Source organism: Crocodylus siamensis, chromosome 2 (assembly GCF_052110815.1).
Source record: "Crocodylus siamensis isolate JL-2025a chromosome 2, ASM5211081v1, whole genome shotgun sequence".
Lineage (NCBI taxonomy): Eukaryota > Metazoa > Chordata > Crocodylia > Crocodylidae > Crocodylus > Crocodylus siamensis.
Window position 1 is genome coordinate 188,246,367 of NC_143396.1, and position 9,023 is coordinate 188,255,389.

The 9,023-nt window shown below is 47.8% G+C and overlaps 1 pseudogene; it reads left to right on the top strand.

Annotated features, from left to right (window-relative positions):
* LOC149871493 (uncharacterized) lies at positions 1-1,304 on the top strand (annotated as a pseudogene).
* Positions 1,305-9,023: the final 7,719 nt, after the last annotated feature.

Sequence of the window (9,023 nt, forward strand, 5' to 3'; positions counted from 1 at the left end):
ATGTTTTCTAAAATCCACAAACAAGTGAACCCTGGCAGAGCTATCATATTTAACCATGGAACCCTAACTGAGGAAATATCAGGTTCTGTCGAATCAATCCTAAAACCGCTTGTCACCCAAAGAGCAAGTTTTGTCCAAGTCATTAAAGACTTCTCTAAAAACTTAAAAGCCATGGACCACCATCCCAGCAACACCCTCCTAGCCACCATGGATATTACCAGCTTATACACTAACATCTCACACCAAGCCTGTTTTACATACCTACAAGAGAAAGATGTCTGACCCCTACAAGAGTCAGACTTGAAGATCTGCTCAGGTCCCTTCTGACCCTACCAACTATAAAACTATGACAACTCAGAGTACAGACCCAAAGATATTACTGACCTTATACACTTAGTCCTCACACGCAACAATTTAACTTTTAATACCAACACTTCCTCTAGACCATGGGCACAGCTATGGGCACCAAAATAACCCTACAGTATGCCAACCTTTTTATAAGCTGCCTGGAAGAAGAATTCCTCAAGGACTGCACCATCAAACCCTTGCTATACTTAAGATATATCAATGGCATCTTCATCATTTGGACTGAAAACCAGCAATCTCAGATTGAGTTCCACCAGAAATTCAGCAATCATAACCTCTCCATCTGACTACCTCTTGAATACTCTGGCACCAACATCTCCTTTCTAGACATGATGATCAGTATCCAGAATGGTAAAATACAGACCATGTTATACAAGAAACCCACAGACCAACATACATATTTGCACAGAACCAGTAATCACCCTAAACACACAAAGAAAGCTGTGATATACAGCTAATCTCTCAGATACCACTGAATTTGCACTGAGAACACCTGGGATTAGCACCTCACAAATCTTAAAAAAACTTTCACTCAGTGAGGACACTCCTCCAGAGAGATAGAGTGCATGTTTGAAAGAGCCACCTGGATACCATGTGAAGAATTGCTGCAGTACAGAAGGAAAACCCCCATGAATCACACACTGCTGGTTATGTTATATCACCCCTCCCTTGAGCCTATACGGAAAATCCTCAAACAATTGCAACCCATACTAGAAGGAGAATCAGTTCTTAAAGAGATCTTCCCAGAACCATCCATCCTAGCCTTCAAACAAGCACTGAACCTCGCTAACCTTGTCACCAGAAGCAAACTTCCTACAGCCCAGATCACACCGAATGGATCCAGACCATGCCACGATAAGAAATGCAAAACCTGCCAATGTATCTCCACTAGAGGTGTACTGATACATTGGTCCAATATCAGATCAGCACCAATATAAATAAAATGTAATATATTGTGAATTGGCTGTATCAGGTTGATAATTTGGCCGATAAATTGCCTGTACATCCACAGCACAACACAGGCAGTGAGGAGCACAGCCCAGTAGTGTGGAGAGCTGCCTCCAGTTAGTAAGTCTGGTGTGATGGAAGGGGAGGGAAGAGGTGTGGGGCTGGGGCATGGGCAGCTGGGGTGGGGAAGGGCAGGCACAGGATGGAGCAGCAGCTCATTGGGAGGTGCGGGGAGGGGTGGAGGATGGCTTCCGCCACTGAGCACCACTTGGCCAGGAGCTGCTGATCTGGTGGCTCATCCAGTGCTTACCTGCTCATCGAGGAGCTCCCACCGCTACTCCTGCCACTCATCCAGGAGGGCATGGGGAGGGGTGCATGTGCCTCCAGATCTGCGTGGGGCGGGCCAAAGCCAGAGCTGCGCCAAGCTCTTTCCGACGGGGCAGGCTGCACTGGGAGGAGACTACGGGGGCTAGGGGGGACCGTGGTGGAGCCACAAATTCACTGTAGCCTCTTCCCAGCGCAGCTCTACCGGGAAGAGTTTGGTGCAGCCCCAGGCCCAGCCCACCCTATGTAGACCTGGAAGCACACGCCTCCCCACACCCTCCTGGCTGAGCAGCAGGAGCCGCTGGATGAGCAGGTGAGCACTGGAGAGCCGCCGGACCTGTGGCTCTCAGCCAAGCAGCACATGGCGGCTGGAGTCACTCCCTCCCTCCATGCACCCCCCAGACAAGCTGCCGCTCCATCCCATGCCCAACCCACCCAGGCAACCCCTGCCTCATGCCTCACTCCCCATGGGGGCCTTGATCTGCTCTCCCACTTGCTCTTCCCCCTTCCCCCGCCTCCCTGTCACCATACCAGATTTACCATCTGGAGGCAGCTCTCCATGCTCCCAAGCTGGTATCTGAAATTAGATCGGTATCCGCCAATATGCCTCCTTGAAAATCGGCTATCAGTTTTGGCCACAAAAATCTCTGTCGATGTACCCTTAATCTCTACCACCCCCACAGTTATTATACCCCACAACAGAACCATCAGCATTCCTGGATTTTACAGCTGCACCTCCAGAAATGTAACTGTGCCCACCTAGCCTCGAAGGCCTGTTCGCACACCGCCTTGGCCCAAGTGGCCGATGACGGACGTGCCGGTGCTTCGTATGGCCCCTGAAGTAGGTTTATACCACCTCGGTGGCTGCCCCCAAACTTTCCTGCCATGACTTTGAATGTACTACCAGTGGGGGGTGGGATAGCCACTGGAGGCCCCTCCGGGGTGGTTAGTCTGCTTGACAGCCATTTGTGGGGCTCTACCTCCCCTACACCCCAACCTCATGCCAACCTCCAGCAGGACACCGGGTCTTGCGGCGGTTGTTCCTCCAGTGTAGATGTTCCCTTGATCTCAATGCCTCTCTCGGACTTTGTATTCTGTGCTTATTTTGCCTGCATTGGCTCCCAGGCCTACTAGTTATGTTGGCCGGGTCTCTACCTCCTTTGGGACTACCCAAAAGGGGGGAACAAAAATAGGAACGTGAAACAAAGGAAAAATAAGGAAGGGAGCTGCAATGCTGGCCTCCCTTAGCTACACTCACTCCCCTGTGCTGGGGACCTTCAGGACTATGATACTCCATTAATGAGGCCCACGTGCCCCATCACTGCCCCACCAAAAGAGGGAAAAGAAAATTGAACAAAACCCAAAATAAGGATATGGGTGACCTATTGAGCCGTTCCACTGGCCCCACTATCAAAATGCGATGGGGTCCCCTTGATGTCCCTCCTGGGGAGTTTCTTCAGCTCTGCTACTGCCAACCCGTCTCCTGTGCCCAGTACCTGGGGTGGTCAGGAGAATGACCCATTGTCTCCCTTGGGTCTGCTGTGGCCCCTTCCTCTGGAGCACTGCTTCCCTCACGTTGCTGAATGCTGCCAGCGGTGCTGTCTTCCTTCAACGCCGCCTGCAGTGTCCCACCCCGACATCCTTCAGCCCTTGGGGTGTATGATCTCCTTCACCTGGGCAGAGGGACCCAGCCACCTTCCCTGCTGATCCCTGCCTGAATCCTCCCCTGCTAAGTGAGCACCGGCTACTGCCAGTGTGGAGAGCCTCCTCTGGCTCTCCCTGCTTCTCCTGCGGTGATTCTTTTTATTTCCACCGGCCGGTGATTACCCGTCACGTTACCAGCCACCTTCAGCTGGATAAAGGCATGGCTCATAACCCATGCGGGCTCCAATCCTTGTTCCTGCTGTGTTGTGTATTCTGCTGCGGGTGAGTACTTTTCTTGGTTTTTTGCTTTTAAACATGGCCCCTGTCCCTGGAGCCCCCAGGGTGCAGCTCAGGTCTTTTTTGTCTGAATGCCCCCAGGACAATAACATATCTCATCCAATGTACCAAATGCCCTGATGGAAAATACACTGGAGAGACGAAACAACAACTGCGTACAAGAATGAACGTACACTGGAAATCTATTAAAGATAAGAATACCCAATTACTGGTGGGCACATTTCTCACAAGAAAATCACTCTCTCTCCAATCCCTCAGTTCTAATCCTCAAATGAAACTTACAAAATACTTTTCATAGATGAGCCTATGAACTTCACTTCATCACTGATGCCAAGATGAACATGGGCCAGCAGTGTAGGGATGCAGTCAGGAAGGCTGACCGCACCTTGTTGTGCATCCACAGATGCATCTCAGGCATGTCCAAGGAGGTGATACTTCCCCTCTATGCAGCACTGATCAGGCCGCAGCTGGAGTACTGTGTCCAGTTCTGGGCGCCACACTTCAAGAGGGATGTGGACACATGGAGAGGGTCCAGAAGAGGGCCACTTGCATGATCAGGGGGCAGCAGGGCAGGTCCTATGAGGAGAGGCAACGGGACCTAAACCTGTTCAGCCTCCACAAGAGAAGGCTGAGGGGGGATCTAGTGTCCTGTTACAAACTAGTCAGGGCGACCAGCAGGCACTGCAGAAGTCCCTGTTCCCCTGTGCACTACTAGGAGTGACCAGGAATAACGGTCACAAGCTGGCAGAGGGTAGATTTAGGTTAGATATCAGGAGGCGCTACTTCATGGTCAGGGTGGCTAGGATCTGGAACCAACTTCCAAGAGAAGTGGTGCTGGCTCCTACCCTGGGGGTCTTTAAGAGGAAGCTAGATGTACACCTTGCTGGGGTTGTTTGACCACAGTACTCTTTCCTGCCATGGCAGGGGGTCGGACTTGATGATCTGCTCAGGTCCCTTCAGACCCTAGAAACTATGAAACCTCCTGGATACAAAAAATCATGAACTAAACATAGACATTGGATTTATGACACATTATAACCTACCTGATATCTGGCTCCCCAGATACCTCTCCGCTACTTACCTCCTATATTCATCCCCTTTCCACCCCCCAGCCCCTCTCTTACCCACTGACTCCTCAATTTACATCTTCACTGACTGGCTTTCTTGCATGTATACCAGCCTCTGGCTCCTTTACTATTCATTCCATCTAGAAAGAGCACACATCAACTGCAGATACTTCCTCATGGAAGGTTTTTTAACCTGAAAGCTTGCTAAGAAAACATTTTCCAACTATTTAGTTGGTCTAATAAAAGATACCAGATTTACCCAAAGAACCTTGTCTGTTTGTTCTCACACTTTCTACATGAAGTAGCAAGGGCACAGGTTCATTTTTCCAAAATACAATAAACAGGTAAGAATAAAAGATATGACAACTAGGAGACCATGAAATATTTTTACTTCGCCTCCACTTCGGGTTATTTTCATTCCCATTTTTCAGGACACTTAAGATTTCAAAAACTGTTATATTTTCAACAAGAACATCAATAGTTTTGAATTCCCAAATTCATTGTCATGGGATGGTGTCCCTAGGGATGGACATGATGCCCCTAGGGCTCCATGACCATGCCAATCTTGCTCAATGGACACCCTTTTCCTCGCCTACCATGTATTGCTGGTAATTATAATATAGGGAGGCTGCCCTTGAGTTTATATTTAGACACGGTCCTGATGGACCCCACCGACCCTGTGGGTTCTTGCACCCTTTTTGGGTCCTGCTCAAAATGGATGCCTCACAGGACACCCTCAGCCTTATGGGCTAGATGCGTGGCTCCAAACCGCCCCTTTGCCATGCCCCAAGCCTCACGGATGACATTCACACATTGTCCCTCCGAGGCCTTAGTTTAACTTGGCCTCCAGTCATTGCTAGGCTCTCTGCAGCCCCTTTGTCACTGTGCCCCTGGTGCTGGGGTCCCCACACTGTAGTGGGACCCCAATGAGACCACCTCCTTCTCAAATAGCCTCAGCCCGATCCACCAGTTTACAAACAGAGATCAAAATATTAGCCCCTGGGCTATAACATAATGCAAACAGTTCAGGGTGTGCTCTGTCCCTTTAAAAGCATTAAACCTCCCCCCCAGCACTAAATGCCTTGCAGGCCAGGGTCTCTGGTGATCCCCTGGAGCCTCTTAATCCTACCAGAAGCAGAACAGCCAGTCAAACATCTCCACTTAGCTTCCTCTAAGAGAGCTCCTTCCCCCTTGGCTGCTGACAAAGAACTGCCTTCTAGTCTCAGCCCTGGGGTTTGTGTATGCTCCAGGCCCTGCCTCTTCCAGCCAGCTGACTGGCTGCAGGTGCAGGCTAATTCCCTAATTCCTGCTGCCATGGTAACCTGCACCTGTGGGGTTCCGGCCTGACTGCTAGGGCCCTCTCTCTAGACAGTTTCTGCCCTTAAAGGAGCAGGCACCGTAGTGCCCTGAAACACAGTTTTCCCAAAATGAGTAAATTTTAACTGAATACAGAAATTCTGTAATTTCTACTTGACATGCGCAGAAAGCAAAGTATCGTAAAAACTCTTGTTATCCGGCATCCCCCGGGAATGGGGGATGCTGGATAACAAAATATGCTGGTTAACTGAGCGGCCCGGGCCACTGCTTCTCCTGCCATGTCTGGGGCATCACCATCCCTCCCGCCAGCCCAGTGGGCCCCGCACAGCCTGTTATGCCCCTGGGCCATGGGGACTCAGCAGCTCAGGCTGCTCTACCCTGGGCTATGAGGGCTCAGAGAAACTGGAAGTGACATGGTGGGTACTTCCAGTTTCATTTTATCTTACAAGCCAGTATGCCAGTTAATTGAGCATGCCGGCTTGTAAAATGCTGGTTACAAGAGCTTTTACTGTATTAGGATTGCAAAATTTGAAATAAAGCATATGGAAGTATAATAATATAGGGGTAGAGGGTAGCATGCTTACTTGGTAGCATAATGGCCATGGATGTGAGAGCCAGGTTCAATATGTGCTTCTACAACTAATTTGTTGACAGACTTTGGGAAAATCACAATATTGCTTTCTAACTCAATATCCCGATCTGAAACTAGGGATCATTATATTGGCCTCCTTTGTAAAGTGCTTGTACTGAGAAAAGGTGCTATATATGAACCATGTATTTTTATTATTAGATATGCATATACAGAACTTAGTGCATTCAAGATTGCATTTATTTTTAAATGTTAATAACAAAACCTGTCCATGATGTCTCCTGTTGATAGTACTTCTCTGCACCTGCTTCTTCCTCCTTCCTCACAGGAAATACAAATCCTTTTTATATGCAAGATTGGAGCTACTGGGTATGCTTTCCTATATGAATCAGTAAAATTGTCACTTGTAGGCATTGTAGGGCTTCAGCCCCTTCTTGATAGGTGCCTCACTCCCAGGCGACGTCAGGGTGAGATCACTAGAAGGTGTGGGTGCTGCTCCTACTTGTCTGCCATGTCTTCCATTTTCTTTACTGGGAAGGCAGTTCCCTTCAGGTGGCCCCAAAGCAAAGAGATCTTGACCCTGGTCTCTCTTTGTGGGGCTCAATGTGCTGCACTCCCAGGCACACTTGCAGATGCAGCTCCCAGGAGCAATAAACTCTGGAGCAGTAAGCTCCAGAGTTTATTCAAAAGCAATAACAGCATGTGTAGACATGCCCACTGATTATTTCTTTGCAATTTATCATGATTTCTGAAGACTAATAAGAGTGATTTTCAACAGGGTGCCTTGAGATCCTTTCAGAGGTGATGCAGGATGCCATGCAATTTTAGCACTGTTAAGTGTGCAAACATGATTTATGAGATATACCCAACCATTTCAGACAAGAATCCACAGGGTTGCAAACATTCTGCCTTGTTGTGGTCTTTCTGATTGCTTTGCACTAGAAAAAAATTGTTGTATTATTTTTCTATATTCAAAAAATGAGTAAAAATTCACAGCTGGGTTTCTGACAGGTGCCTTGAGCCTAAAAAGGCTGAGAGCTACTGGACCAACGACTTCAGAGCACTTGGGGCTTGCACTGCTGCAAAGAAGACATACAGCTGTGGAACCAGGAAGGGTGCACTGCTGCAGTTGCACCCCACTTTGTTTACCGCTCTACCCAAAATTTTAAACCAATTACTGGCAGTGACAGCAACATTTCTGTTCAGGCAGCAGTGGAAGCATTAATTGAATTCATGGCTCATTAAAATCTACCTCTTTCTCATCCAAGAATTCTTCATTTCACACATGTTAATGACCTTCTCTCCTTTTTTAATAGTCTTGATGTTCTGCTAATCAAGCTACCCTTTCTTCTGCAACTCTGCTATTTGTTAGTTGCTCCTGGTAATGTAGCTCCTATTTCACAGCTCTGCAGATTGTTTTAAGCACATTCCAGTGAACTTATATTTGTTTTTGCTTTGATGTTAAACTGAATAATATAGTCTCAGGCCCCTAGCATACTAGTAAGGCTTCTAGTTTCTTTATACATTGCGAAAAAGATGTGCTTTGTTATATGGGATGCACTACATTGTTTGCATTTAGCTTTTCAAAACTGTACATCTGCCCACAGCAACACATTAATGATAAGCACTGAAAACAAACCCTCTACAAAGATATGCAAATACTCCAGAATAGAGATGGTCAGAAGAAAGGCTTGATAAAAAAAACCCAGAACTACCATTTACTGGATCAGACCAAGTGTTCAGCTTGCTCAATATCCCGCATCAGTGACCAGGAAAGAGTCTCTGGGCAGAAGGACTCCCAGGAACTGTGGGGCCACTTTTCTGTCTCTGGTCTGTTCACATCTCTGGGCAGAGTTTCACTTTGGGCAGCGTTGGATTCATTCAAAGGCCAGCGGGCACCATCTGGTGCGCTCTGCTCAGCATGCCACCTCGGTACACTCATTTTGAACCTATGACCTTCACTTCTGACCCTGTTTTGTGATGTGATTAGTGGTCCCCCTCAGCAGGGGGGGGCTTATAGTTCTACTTGGTGGACTCTGGCCCAGGTTCTAGAATGGCATATCAAAAGGCCTGGGTCATACAGTGGTAGGGAATGGATGCCGAAAGGGAAAGTGAACAAGGTACAACCAGGAACAGTGGAAAAACCCTTTTCTCACTTGCAGTCTCCAGCATTTAAGTTCTAGGAAGTTCTAATTTAGAGGCTGTATCCCTAACACCTATGCTCAGTAGCCACTGATGCCCCTTTCCTCCAAGAATCTGTCTGATCCTTTTTTAGAATCTGGTTACAGTCAGCTTCCACCATACAAGGTGTCATAGCAAGGATGTCCACACTTGAATGACATCCTGTGTGAAAAAGAACTTCCTTTGTTTAATTTTAAATGTTGTTAACACTGGTTCTTCTCTTGTGTGAGATAGGAAATGATAAATCCTTATATACTTCCTCTTCATCATTTATTATGTTGTCAACCCTT